The following is a 15,465-nucleotide window of genomic DNA, read 5'->3' on the forward strand; positions in this document are numbered from 1 at the left end:
CACCCATGTCTCAGATAATAACTTTGAGATTTCTCTGCAAAGATGGGAATCGCCTACTTTATTACGCTGTTAATCTTTTGTAGATGGTTTATAAATTCATGAGGTCATTTCTTCTTCTTCATCTCAGATGATCCAGTTGAAGGCAGAAAAGATGATGAACTCAAATTCCCTTATTAAATTAATATCTTTGATGCAGTAGAGAGAACGACATTATCTATTTAAAGAGTCATCTGAGTCCTTTATTTGCCAAAATGGACAAATGGACATATAACAGAAAATTATTTCTGCTATGAAAGGAATGGACTCATTCACTTGACAATTAACACCTTTATTAAAAGGCGATAGAGCAGAACTGGGCTGGACATGGGCAGTTATTACAGCAGATAAAGATAAATGGACCATGGCGTGCCTGTCACTCGCCACAGACTCTGAAATCAAATATGTTGCACGAAGCAAGCAACCTGCTAAAGCTCAACACAAGCCAACTGCCAACGCTTAATGCTGCCAAGTTGTGCATAATGCATAATGAAGTAATCCTTCAGTTAGTAAAATAAAAGTAGCTCAGTGAATATGAGACATTATGAATTAGTTTTAATCATTTTAATTCCTCTTCAGAGCAGAAAACTTTAATAGCAATATCATCTTTAATGTACACTATGTGGCCAAAAGTTTGTGGACATCTGACCATCACACCCAAATGTGCTTGTTGAACATCCCATTCCAGATTTAGCCCCCTTTCTACTAGATTTTGGAGTGTGGTTGTGGGGATCTGTGCTCATTCAACCACACTAGTGAGCATTAGTGAAGTAAGGCACTGATGTTGAGTGTGGAGGCCTGGTGCTCAGACGGCATTCCAGTTCATCCCACAGGGCTCTGTGCAGGACACAGGAGTTCTTCCACACCAACCTTGTCTTCAAACCACATCTTCGTGGAGCTTGCTTTGTGCACAGGGGCATTGTCCTGCTGGAACAGGTTTGGGCCTCTTAGTTGCAGTGAAGGGAAATTGTAATGCATCCTATACAATTGTGTGCTTCTAACTTTGTGGAGAAGAACCACATACAGGTGTGATGGTCAGGTGTCCACATACTTTTGGCAATATAGTGTGTATTTAAAACAGTTTGTAAAGCAGACCAAGGCCTTGCGTCACTCCAGCTGACCAGGAATAGAAACCAATGAGTGTGTGCATGGTATGCTGTGTCTCAACACATGTACAGTATGTCTACATTTCAAAGCACGTTAAAATCTTAAAAACAACCGGATATTTTGTAGCTGCTTTATCTATGACATGCAGAGATGTGTGCATCCAGCACCACTCTTGATCCCACGCTCTATCCAGCAGACTTTGGTTTTGACCACCTGCATTCCTCCAGAGACTCATTACCTCCCATTATAGTGAGAGGCCATGCTAACTATGCTATATAGTCAGGCAAGAACTTGTGGATTTCTAACTTCCTCCACCGTTTAGCCTTTCCCCTGAGGTTCCTGGCCCCAGACCCGGGCACGGCGGCAGCGTTTTGTGGCCGCCGCCTTGGCAGGCATCCATTAAAAATAAATGAAATGTACACTGAGTGGAGCCACCTGTGGTGCTGCACCGTAAACACAGGGAGAGTTATTCTGTTTGAACAAATCAAAGTGATCAAACAGCTCAGGCGAAACTAGGGGGAGGGTGCGGCCGCCTCGTAATGGCTCTGACCCGTGATTTGTTCTTTTCCTCCCCATGCACTGGAGGCAGTGAGCTGTGTGTCTGCTGCATAGCAGTGTGCCACAAATGCAAGCATCCACTGTGGAAAATGAGCATTATACTGTCCATAAATCTCCCAATCATTTAGCACGTTTTATAATGAGATAGTTTGCAGTACACAGATTCTTCCCATCTATCTTTCACCACCATTAGCATTAACTGTTACGCTAGTTGATCTTTGATATAAAACAGCACTGAAACAGTAAGTAGAAGTGAGTGAGAGTCACTTCCAAACACTACTGATTATTCAGCCTGGGCACAATGCTCTTTGTTCTACAAATCCAGGCTGATCTTCTTGCTGCGGCTCTAGAGGAGGGGTGAGTTGGCCGTGGTCAGGTGTGTAGCAATGATGGATTTGCCGGGGGGTGACTGACAGCAGGTGATATGTCCATATTGCAATCTTGGCATTGCTTCATTCCCTGGAACAGGAAATTGCTGCAAACAAAAAAGAATGTCCAACCCTGACATGATGGTCAGAAATACATTTTGTGTTTGGTGGTGATCAGAAAGCACAGATCCTGTCAAACTCCTTTTTGAGAATAGATTTTGGAAAACCTTTGTTCCAGGTTTTTATAAAATACTCTGTGTATCTGCATCTTTTTTCCTTTCATGAAGGCATTTGACTATACAACATGTCCTGGGCAGGAAATGCACACATAATCGTCATCGTCTGGCAGTTAAAAGACAATTAAGCCCCTTACTGTGGCTGAAACAGCCCTGGGCTACGTCTGGGCTCTTTATCCCATTCAGTGGCTTGGCCTTTCAGCTGGAGGTGACGGCAGGAAATGAGTCGGCCCTAATGGATACGCTGCCTGTCCTTGCAGAGGGATTCTGGGATTGCTTGAGACAAGGGCTACGAGTCCAAATCACAGCATGGCTAAACAAATCAAACACAAAGATGTTTGCCCATCAGCTCTTGTCTGAAGGCTGCTTTTGATTTTTGCTGCCATGTGATTTGACCTCCTCAGAGCTGGAACAGCGTACACTTCTAGAGGAAAGCTAAAGAAAGATGCAGCTAGAAGTTTGGAACAGTGTACACTTCAAGAGGAAAGCTAAAGAAAGATGCAGCTAGAAGTTTGGAACAGTGTACACTTCAAGAGGAAAGCTAAAGAAAGATGCAGCTAGAAGTTTGGAACAGTGTACACTTCAAGAGGAAAGCTAAAGAAGGATGCTGCTAGAAGTTAGTTTACCTTTGTCAAAATATTTGACCATTGCATTCCAGGTTAAAGTCTGCATATCTGACACACCTCATCAGCTGAGTAGTCCCAGTTTCAGATGCTCCATCCATGGACCATCTGATCGACATAAACTTAGCTGGCTACAAGTACCACAATCCTACCGGTTACCTGCACCTATATGTGTACATGCTATTGTCAGTGGACTAGAAAAACCCTTGGTGAGGTTCACTAATATACAGATTGGTGACAAATTAATGGGAAAGGCTGTGTCTCTGTGAAGCTGTTAGAGGCATTTTGCTGGCATGCTTTTATCCTGTGATGTAACATTTTTAACCTAATGGGTGTGGGCTTTTCCAGGATGACTTTGTCCCCATCCATAGGGCACGAGAGCTCACTGAATGGTTTGAGGAGTTGAAAATGCTTTAAATCATTGAAGCATTTTCACATTGAAGATGTTCTGGTGGCTTCTTGTGGCCCAACACCTTACTATGACACTTTGTGTTGGTTTTTCTTTTGTCACCCATAGTCTACATATCCAGTAGTTTTGTCATTTGTAACATCAAATTTTCAGATTTGCATGTGAGTCTGTTTTCACTATTGGCATTTTCCATACATCAAGAAAGTCAATGGTATGTGGTTGATAATTTGCAACATCAATCAAATGGCCCTCTTGAATGTAAGGGTTCATGGTCATGTTGAGCCACACAAACTGCAAGACTTTCTAGCTACTGCTGGAAGTCTGGCTTGCAGGTCTAGATTAGCAGTGACCCTAGGTGACCTTATACCAAGCAGCCTTTCCCAATGTCTTAAAACAGCACACTAAAATGAACTTGACAATAAGAACAATGGCCTTTCTGATGCACTGAGTGACAGCATTGGGTCAACCAATGTGCTGATCCTGCTTAGAGTCCTATGGCAGAGGTGAACTTGTCAGGGCAGATTGGCTGGCCTTTCTCTGAGCAGCTCTAATGCCTACACTGCCTCTCTGGGCAGTCATGGTCACTTTGGACAGCAGGAGGGGGCAAAAGCCCTGAGGAGACAGCTGCTACGTCTCACTGTTGCCTTGGTTGAATGACACGTGTGCTTTGCTTGTATATACAGTATGTACGTTTTGGAGAGATTATACAATGTCTGGGGCATGACTCGTAGTTTTCCGAGCTGTCCTTCTCAACATGTCAGCTTTCAGCCAGAAGAGGTAACGTTCAGACACAACAACTTACCCTTTAATAAGATGAGTTTCCTGAATGTCTGGGCCTCCCTAAATTCGTCTGCATTAACTTAATCCACCACATTCTTCTGCTGACTGGGCAATCAAAAACAGACAAAACAGAAATCTGCATAATCAGATCACATCTCTGGTGTCTGCTCTGTCTTATTTATTTCAGCATGGCTGGATGTACAGTTATCAGTTCACATCTGCAGGCCTGATGAGAACAATAAGCAGGGAATCCAAACAATTTTATGTGTTTACTCTGAATTGCTGTAAGAATCCGGACATTAAAACTAGGGAAGCCCTTTGGAACCCACAGCAATACAAGCACATATTCTCAACACTTGCTAACCATACAGAACAAAAATCCTCAAGAATGCACAGTATTTGAAGACTACACCACCAGTCCTTAATATAGTTTGTTTTACATGTTTTACAAATCTGGCAACTTTTTTTCAGGCTGATAACAGTAGGGAAATAGTTAGACACAGCTACTGTAGAGCATATAATAGTGACTTTTTATGGACAGCCAACTGTATTTTTTCTAATATTTTAATGTAAATCACCTCCAAATTACTTGAGAGCATTAATTTAACCTAAATCATTATCCTGACTTCTGTTGTTCTCTAGATTGTTATAAGTGCAGAACGTCTCCAGTATATCTTTACTAATGCTCTAATGTAAAATTTAAAAAAAAAGTAAAAAGAAAATTTAAAGAAAAAATATTTTTGTATTGTAAAAATGTTCTATGAATGTTAACAATATTAGTTTACAAACACATTGGTTGATGTTTAATGATGTTTCATGTCAGCTTTCTTCTGTACATGCAAGCCAAGAAAGGAAGTGAATGCAGAAATGGTGGAAGCTCTCCTAACCGCTCTGACTGATCTGATTATATTCCTGAGCATTTAAAGAGTCATATGCTGCTCTATCTGAAGTCGCCTCTGTTAAAAGACTTCCAGTGGAACCATCATTTCTATATTCCTCTCACCTACATCACCATATCTTTTCCCCCTTACTCTTCTATCACAGACAGAAAAAAAGTAATTTAGTAGAGAAATAGGCTATAGCTACCACTGGCTGTGGGAGATAAAGATACTTCCTCTTCCACGCTCTGGGGCCAAGAGGGGAATTATGGGATGGCGGGGTGTGACTGGAGCTCATCTGCAGTATGCCTGGACTTACACAGATGCAGTTCCTATAAGCCTTCAGAGGTCCATCTGTCACCATTTACCAAATAAGCTAAGAGCAAACACTAGCAGGCTGCAGCTGGGATGGACAATGTGAATTAATTTCCTCCAGGCAGAAACAATGCAATCACATTAAACGTTGGCCAGGAGAGTCACCTCATGAAAGCATGAAAGATGCTATTCCAACTTCAAAAATATGCAGAATAAGAAAAAAAAATGGATTTGAGAGGAATACTTCTGTTTGGATGTGAAGATTGATGATCTGTGTCCTCTTGTGAGAAATGCCTTGTGCATTTGATTTCCATCCATTAGGTGGGGTTTCATCTGGGCGGAGAACTACTCTAATTAATTACATTACAGCAGGAAACGTCATTAGCATGGCTGATGCTCCAGCCCTTTAATGCCCTTCACACACACGCACACAGCCATACATGTATATTAATCACGATTGTAGTAAAGCTGGATAACTCAAACACCACTGCTTAGCATTATAGAAAAATCCTGCTACATGCTCAGTAATTCTATAACACTGACTCAGTTCGACTGTATTGACACTTACATGCTACTTGTGATGAGATATTGTTCATTTTTGTGACAATATATTTAACAATTTCAAAAGTTGTGAAATGTTCTGAGGCAATTTTCTTAGTAATTTATCAACACATCTGAGAAATGTTGGTAGATTTATTTAATTTTCACTGCCATTCTGTTTATGTTTATTGTCTGTATAATAAACATAATAGCTATGTACAGTTATGCTAAGTGTAATTAAAATCATCATAATAAATCATAAATCATAAATGATCATTGCCATTCTATGTTTATTTAAGCTATATATTATACATAAAAGCTACATACAGCTATACACTAGATAAATAATGCCAAGTGAATTACAGTCTAATTTTAGTCAACTACGCCTTTTCTTAATTAACACATCTGTGGAAAATGTTGATAATTCTGACAAATTTGTTTCATTTTCATTGCCATTCAATGTTTATTTAAGCTATATATTATACATAATAGCTATGTACAGTTATGCTAAGTGTAATTACAGTGTAATTTTAGCAATACTATTCCTTTTCTTAGTAATTTATCAACACATCTGAGGTAAATGTTGATATTCCCAATTAAACTGTCTCATTTTCATTGGCATTCTATTTTTTATTCAAGCTGTATAATACACATAATGGCCATGTACAGCTAGCAAAGTGTAACTGCAGTCATAATTCACTGTGCTTTTTCTTACTAATTTATCTGAGGTAAATGTTGATATTCCTAATAGTTTCATCTTATTTCCACTGTCACTATACCTGTACATAGTCTGTATAAAAGACTTAACAGCTGTACACTAGATAAATCATTAACCTCAGTCATTAGCTAGCTTAAGTTCGTCTATTTCCTAACTGCCTTGTAAAAGTTTTCCCATGTTTTCTCGAATGACTTGAACAAGGGTTTTATGTGTTTACTTTCCCATGTCACTAGCACAAATTCAAGTTTAACACATAGATGATTGGATGGTAATATTTTTACCACTTGTTTTACTCCTTGAATTCACTGTTAAAAACTGCTGATTGTACCTAACTATTGTGTTAATTTTGAAAATGTCTTCTACTATTGGTGATATTTCTGCCATACTGAGAAACCCCTTAATATTGTATAGAACTCTATATAATGCTCTTATCTTATACAGCACTCTTATCTCGTTGTATACTGCCCTTCCTTCTTTTATGACTAGCTCCTGCATACACCCCGTCACTCAGGCTTGACTGGCCTGTAGATAAATCACATGATGGGAAATCCATCACCACACACACACACACACATACACACACACATATACACACACACACACACACACACGACTGGAAGTCTAATAATCCTAACAACATGCCTAATAAATTCTGAACACAGGTCTCTTTTTGGATTTTAATATTTAAAGGACAAAACTAGATCAGTCAATAAGTCTCACTGCTGTCAGCCCTTTTTGGCTGCCTGAATGTGAACTGAAGACTAATTCCATATTCATAGATTGGTTTTGTTCTAATGAGTCTCCTCCTCACATGATGAAGAGGCGCAGGGTGTGTGTGTGTGTGTGTGTGTGTGTGTGAGAAGGCTCACTGATAAGAGTCTCACACTGGGAGGGAGAAGTGCTGTACTTCTGCTCCGGGAGAATAAAATGGATCGATCTGTTTACAACTAGGAAAGAAAGACACAAATGTGGAGGATAGAGAGAGAGATAGACAGAGTGAGAGAGAATATGCAAAAAGGCAGATGTGGATCACAAGGAAGAGCGATGGAGGGGTTGCTGGATGGAGTAGGATGGAAAGGAAAAACAGCCTTCAAAGTGAAAAGTGAGCCCACTTTGAAATGTCACAATTTAAATGTCAGCCACGATGACGTGTTTCAGCAGCTGTTTACACACAGACCAGGGATAGTTACGATAAAACTGGGAAAATAAACAAAGCTATTAATAATTTCCTCTATCTGTCGGTCTTCAGGCCGTGTGCACATAAAGACATTTACTGAAATCACACTATTCACACATTTGTCCTGGTCTCAGTCCTGAGCCATGTGGTTGTGCAGTGATGTATGGATTCAGTACAGTGATTAGGAAAACATGAATGAGAAAGGCTGTCTCTAAATCCTGCCTCGTTTCATCTGTCAGCTTTTCTGATGTTAAAATTTTAACTTAGCCTTAAAAATTCTTAAAAGAGGTGGCAAACAGAAATAGTGTGATAGCTAATTATATATTAATATTTATATATATATATATATATATATATATATATATATATATAAATATGTATATATATAAATATATATATATACGATGCCTGTGTGAAGTGCGTGGAGTGTGTGATGCATGTGTGAAGCATGTGTGATGTGTGTGATGTGTGTAAAGTGTGTGATGTGTTTGAAGTGTATGAAGTGTGTGTGTATGAAGCGTGTGAACTGCTTGATGTGTGTGATGTGTGTGTCAAGTGCGTGATGTGTGTAAAGTGTGTGATGTGTGTGTAAAGTGCGTGATGTGTGTAAAGTGTGTGATGTGTGTGTAAAGTGTGTGATGTGTGTGAAGTGAATAAATTTACAGCAGATTGTAAACATTTTTGTTGCCAAGATCTCATATCAGAACTCAAGCAAAGTACACGCTCACAAGTGACATCATCAGACACCACACCCACAAGAGACAAACCGCACACAGTGTCTCACTTACAGCAGTGGAGCACCTTTAGTCAGAACACTTATTTTACCTTTTATAGATGTCCAGGGTTCACACACAGTGGAACCATGTTAGCTCATATCTGAGTGAGAGATCCACACACACACACACACACACACTGTGACAGAAGTGTCAGTAACACTACAGCATGAGCCTGTGACACACAGAGTCCTCTAGGTGCAAGGTCAATCCATTTCCTCTTTATTTGCACCTATAACATACACACATTAATCCATAATCTCATCGAGCCAGCTGTCTTTTCCAATCAAAAACCAACGACAAGACCTCAGGTGAAGCTTCATCCTGGAGAAGGTCACTATGCTGAAATAAAAGCCTGAGGCACCGTGGTGTGGTGCAGGATGATGTGGACTTCAGCTGAACTTATAGATTGTTGAATAGATCAGATAGAAAGATGACTGATCTGAAAGCCATCTAACTAGAACTGCTGATTCATGCTGTTCCAGCCCGCTATAGCACATGAGCACATTCAAACCTTCTAGTGTCGTGTTATGTGTAGATATTTACAGCTGCTGCTTGAGAAAGTGCCAAGAAAATGGGAAAAAAGCAATAAATATGTAAATAAATAAATATGTTAATAAATAAACAAACTTCTTAAAAAATGTGATTCAGTATTTGAGTATGTAAAGAAAAAAAGAAGCAAAAGGAGAAGAAAACAGAAAAAGAATTAAAAAAATTGGTTAGTTATAAAAATAAATAAATTAAAAAACAATGTGTAAATCAGTATTGGATTATGTGAGGAAAACAAACAAACAAGTAAACAGCATGTTTTTTTTAAAAGCAGAATTTGTGCATCAATGACTAGTTAAAGAAGGCCACAAGGCCTCAACGGGAACAAAATTAATTTTCACCATTGTCTCAACCCACTGCAGCATCGCTTCAACCCCGGGTTGAAACTCAGAGCACCAAATTTAATCTGCACAGAAAATATGAATAGATGATAAGCTTTATCCCGGACATGTTTAGTTAGATTGCATCGAGTGGCAGCGGGAGCCGCAGTGCAGCGGACTTCATTAATGACCGAGCACGTAGTGAAACACAAGCCTGCACGGACGACGTCCGCGTCTGTACTCTAAAACACAATGCCACTGCAAAATGAGATAAGAGCAAAGACGCTGAAAAGGGGAGTGAAATCAGAAGACTGAATTATAAACTGCAATTCTAAAACAGGGGCTGGTCAGGCGAGTCAAAGCTTTTCAGTTTTAAGAGCTGAGAGGTTCATCAGCAGAAACAAGACAGAATGTAATGTTAATATCGCACACAGGACACCCGAGGCTGTTGAATGGAAGCTGAATGAGATGTCTCATTTGCCCCGGGGCTATTAACCTGTTGACCTGCCATCTGGGAGGACCAGAGGCTCATAAGAGAGTGAGTATTAGAAATGTTTGTCTCCAACAGGGGCCCACCATGCTGAGGGGCGATCCGTCTCACTTCCTGTTCCACACCGCATCAACAACACAGCACTGCCCTGAGGCGACAGAACATCCCCAAATCTGTAGCCAATGTTAAAGCACTCATGAATAACAACACAGACGAGCTGGCTGGCTTTTCCAATCTCTCAAACTGACACCAAATTAAACTTGTGTGCTTTGTATAAATGACTCATCTTTAATAATAATCCTTCTGAGAAGAGTGAATAGATGACCAGAAATGACATTGCCATGGCACATTCAGCATGTTAATGAGATTTACATCCTTTTATTACATGCAGGTTAGGATTCTTGGGTCTACGATGAAAGGAATAGCACAGATCATATTTGTAAGACTTTCAACATTTTCAAGGCTTTTTAATAGCGTTGCACTATCAAAATGCTTGGGAAGGACAAACCAAACCAAAGACTGTGTCAGAGTGTCGAAATTACCTTTATAATTCTTTTATAATTTATAATAATAATAATAATAATAACTATTATTATTATTATTATTACTATTATTATATAAGAAGAAGAATCCAGGAGTAACTGCAACGTAGGTAAGTAATTATTGTAGATGTAGTAAAAGTTAAATGTAGTACAGGACGTTTCGGATCAAAGTCCTACAACGTTCACTTGTGCAACACGTGCAAGCTGCAGGAGCTGAAACCAGTTGATATTCAATTTGGTGTGTACATGTTATGTCATTACAGCGTTGGGAAAAAAATGGTGGAAGTTGACTATAGCCAACATTGAAATAAAATGATATTAACTGTGCATACATGTGCTCTGTGTTGAATAACAGGAGCGATGCTTACCGAATTCTTATATAGTGAAGTAGCCCTGATAATCAACACATTGTCTCATCTTCTTAATTCCCCCGTTCATGTTTTGCAAGTGAAAACATCCACAGCCTCAGATGCATCAGAGAGAGATGTTTTGTCGGTCTGCTCTGAATCAGACAGCAGGCTATTAGCATACAAAATAGACAAAAAGGAAACACATATTACAAGATACAGCACAAGTCCAACTTGATATCCATCGCAATAGTTGTAATGTTGGAATTAATCGGCGATTCTCGATATTATTGTCAATCGTCCCAAGCCTAGTTCACTGAAAAAGAAAACAAACTATTGTGGCTTGGTTTAGTTTTGGTCAGCAATGCCATGTTCTTCTGTGTGCTTGATAGTCATCAGGTATGAGGAAATTACGACTGTTTATAACAGTAGCGGATTACAGGGCTAAAGGGTTTACAATGCAGTCATAGAGAAACGGACATAGCTGTAGCCTGTCTTTGGGCATGTCCAGAGGGAGAGAGTTGCAAAATCCAACGTTTTGGCGAGGTAACCATCCCATCATTCACCATGTCTAACACTGATTGTACGAAAGTTTTCAACAAAACAATCAGCCAGTCTTCTTTTGGTTTCTCTGATGTACAACTGATTGCATCTCTTATGGAAGAGACAATAAACAAGTGTATAGTAATAAATTTGTAAGTGGAACATCTTGAACAATTGCATGCGAAAGTAGTGCAGTTACTCTTAGGCTGATCATTTAATTCACTCCTGATAGACACAGTTTGCTCTCTCCAGAAAACAAGAAACACATCTCTCTCAAAGCCTTATTATCTCTGGAGTAGCTGAAACCAATTTACTCATTGTGGTGTTGACTTAATGAGAAAGCTCTTACTTGGACAGAAAACACAAAGGAAAATAACAAAAGAACAATTTAAATGTCTTCAGAAGCCTTTCATGTTCATCCAGCATCTTAAACCGATTTAGGGAAATAATGAATCAACCTCATCGCTGACCAACCCGTGGTTAACTTAATTATAGACACCACTAATGCAAACCCATCGGTACAAACGATACAGCCATGGTGGAAATCCAAGTGAATCTTTTTTCCTTTTTTTTTTTGGAGATGTATGTACATGATATGTGCAGAACCATGATTTATCCTCCACCAGGAAACTTGAGTCATCTGTGCTCCATAGGAACCTTAATGGTACATTAGTGGTGTTAATGCAATGGTGCATCTGCTACAGGATGTAGCTATACCGTTAAATAAGCTCTTCTACTTTTAAATGGTCCATTAGATATACACCTCTGAGGCCGGATGAAAATCTGAGCTTCCTCAGCTTCCTATGCGCAAGCAAAGGGCAAAAAAAGAGAAAAAAGATGACAGGCCGAGGTTTCACCTGGGGTGTTCTTGAGGTTCATATGTGAAGACTAAAGAAGGAAAGAAAAGGGCTGCTCAATTTCCAGGCATCTGCTGCAACAAAATTGGTTCTGGCCATTGAGAGGTTCTTCTTGTCGCAGGCAGCTTTGCATGGGGTCCCCTGTGATCTATTATGGATCAAATATCAAAGCCTGTGATGGACAGTCAGGCAGTCAGAGTGCTTAATAACTGGGAGAGCACTAGGATGAAAATTGTGTGTAATGATAAGTCCATCATGTTAAAAAAAAATAATAATAACTAGCCCACATCCAGCATTATACACTGAGATAAAATAAATCAGATCAAAGAGTTCCTAGTCTTAGTGAAATCTCGACATCTACTTGAGCTGAAATATCCAACATGGTTATACTCTCCTACACACACACGCACACACACACACACACACACACACACACACACACACAGAGAGAGAGAGAGAGAGAGAGAGAGAGAGAGAACGCCATATCCAGCTGCTCTCATAATCCTGCCATCTGATATAATGAGATAATCTCCCCTAATCGGTTCTTGAATGATTCACTTTGGCTTGTGGAGTGACCGCTGAGTGAAACAGGGGTACAATCCTGTTATAATCTCACACAGAAGAGAGGACAGACTGAAAATATGTCAGATTATCTGCCAATAACAGTGGGCTTGCTACTCATACTGCTGGTACCTTGATTCCTTCCAAAAACCTGCAGGATAGAAGTGACCACAAAGTATAACCTGAAGACACAATCCTTCAGTATCCTTAAAAATGTGAAACTCCATGGAGCAACTACAATACTACCTTTTCTTGTTTAATGTTCTAACGAAATATTAAAAAGGTCCAGGACATATGAATATTAATGATATGCAAAATGGAAATAAATATACCTAAACATGCCATTTTAAACCACCGAACATTGGCTAACCTTAACATAGCATCTACAATAATCCTATTTTTTAGATTTTGGATATTTTTGTTTAATATCCAACAAACAACTTCAGATGACCAGGAGCAATGAATATGCATGATATTCAAATTAGAATTCAGGTTCCTTAAGTATCCCTTAACATGGATTTTTAACCTTTGAACATTTTGAAAGTCTTAAATCTACAGTAATATTATTTTTCAAAAGTTTTATTTATTTTTTGCAAAGCCAAATATATGAATATTCAAATATGCAAAGTAGAACTAAAAACATGTTCCCCAAGAATCCCTAAACATGAATTTTAAACTACTTAACAATGGCTAATGTTAATAAAGCATCTATAATAATATTATTGTTATAATATTTTAACAATACTGTTTTTATTGTTAAAAAAATCCTAAAAAATAGCCCACACCTATGAATATGCATGATATGCAAATTAGAACTGGATACTTATTCATTAAGTATCCATAAACATGAATTTTAAACCACTGAACAATGGTTAATCTTAATATAGAAAGTCCAATAAGAATTTTTGTCACATTTTTACACATTTCTGTCACAGAAATTAAAAAATAAGAAATTCCTAAAAACTAAATTCCTAATCTGAAACTTAGCATCTACAATTTTTTTTTATTTTCTTTTTTGTTTAATGTCCATGATTATGATTATAAATGATTATAAATAGTATAATCATGATTATAAATAGTCAGGGCCTATGAATATGCAAGATGTGTACACACCAGTGGGATTTCATTATCTGAGTGCTGATGTGCATCATCTTATTCTTAGCATTTTAATTTACAGCCAAATCTTTCAACATTCACCAGTAACATTAGCTGTGATAGCTGACTACCTAAGCATGTACGTTCTGTGGCTAAAAAGTTTGTGTCAGTTCATTTAAACTGAGGGTACACAACAAGTTTCATGAGAAGCCCTAGGAAATACACAAACAAATATCACCAAAACACCTAACTAAAATGGAGGAATCATCAAGTGCAAGATGAGTTAGCATTAAAAATCACAAATGCAGGGCTACTTGGATAACTAATGCCTTTTGAAATGAGTGATAAAACACCCAAGTGAAGACACTATTCAAGTTTTAAAGTTCTGCACAAACGAGGACTGGCACAAAGTCAATGTTCAACTGTTCATTTTAAACAGCTTCATTTCATGCTCTCTGTTTTACATTAATGACATTAATTATGAAGTGGAGAGACTCAGCAGTGTGAAACGAGGGCCTATTTTGTGCAGTGACTTTCACACTCTGGTCTGTTTTGATAAAAGATTGCTCCATAACACGTCTCACCTTGAGGAGGAGCACAAACTAATGAAATGTTCCCTGTAGTGCAGTCTCCAGAGTCTCGACTTTGTTATCAGTGGTTTGTCAGTGATGATCAGCTCCATGAAACAGATTTACTCTGTGGGGAGAAAGAGGGTTTGGCACACGACAGGTACAACTATTCAGAATGATAGTGAATTTGGCAGATCTGTTGTATCCTGTGAGGTCTCGGTATCGACTGCATCGTTGCTGAGTTGATTGGTTTTGGCAAATCGAGGGAGTTGGCACTGGATGGAACTGATAGCTCTGCAATGGAACAGAAAGCAGCATCTCTAATCTATTGCTGCTACTCCAAACCGCCAAAGCCACATTGACAAACCGCTGCTGATGAAGCGAGGTGAAGTTGGAGATGTTCCGTGTAGCAGCGCTGGTTTTATTGACTGCAGTACGGGACGCTCCTGCCAGTGCAGCTAATAAAGGCGGCTGACGCAGCAGCTTTTAATGCATCCCCAGACCACACGTGATATCGATTAGCGCTCGTCTCTCAAACATCTCCGCCTGTTAGGAACGCCTACACTGCACCGCACAGCCATACACGCTCGCCATGATCAATGCTGCTACTGAGTCAGAGAGAGAGAGAGAGAGAGAGAGAGAGAGAGCACTCAGAAAGAAAGAAAGAAAGAAAGAAATGCCAAAGACTTAGAAATAGAGACAGAGAGACAGACAGAGAATGAGACAAAGGGAGAGACAGAAAGAAAGTGAGAGACATGAACAAAAAGAGAGAGTGAGAGAAAGAAAGAGAGAGAGAGAGGGAGAGACACAGAGAGATAGACAAAGAAAGAGATACATACAGACAGAGAGACAGTGAGAGAAAGTAAGACATATGAACTGAACTGTATGAGTAAATGTAAGAGATTCTGTGAGCTCTAAAAGGTTTTGGTGATGTAAACGTGATCGCAGCTCACAGTGGTATGTGGAGTGATAGGGAGTCAGTGCAGCCTGTAGAAAAAGCACTCAGGGTTTACAAGAATGACATAAAGCCAAACATTGCGGCTGATTTCTGAGTAAATCTGAGAGTAAATCTGA

At 39.2% G+C, this 15,465-nt stretch overlaps 1 protein-coding gene across 8 annotated transcripts in view; it reads right to left on the reverse strand.

Annotated features, from left to right (window-relative positions):
• The window catches only part of vav2 (vav 2 guanine nucleotide exchange factor), a 169,865-nt gene that overhangs the window by 73,773 nt on the left and 80,627 nt on the right, over positions 1 to 15,465 (reverse strand). The gene's annotated exons all lie outside the window — the stretch shown is intronic.

The sequence above is a fragment of the Pangasianodon hypophthalmus genome, chromosome 15 (assembly GCF_027358585.1).
Source record: "Pangasianodon hypophthalmus isolate fPanHyp1 chromosome 15, fPanHyp1.pri, whole genome shotgun sequence".
Taxonomy (NCBI): Eukaryota; Metazoa; Chordata; class Actinopteri; order Siluriformes; family Pangasiidae; genus Pangasianodon; species Pangasianodon hypophthalmus.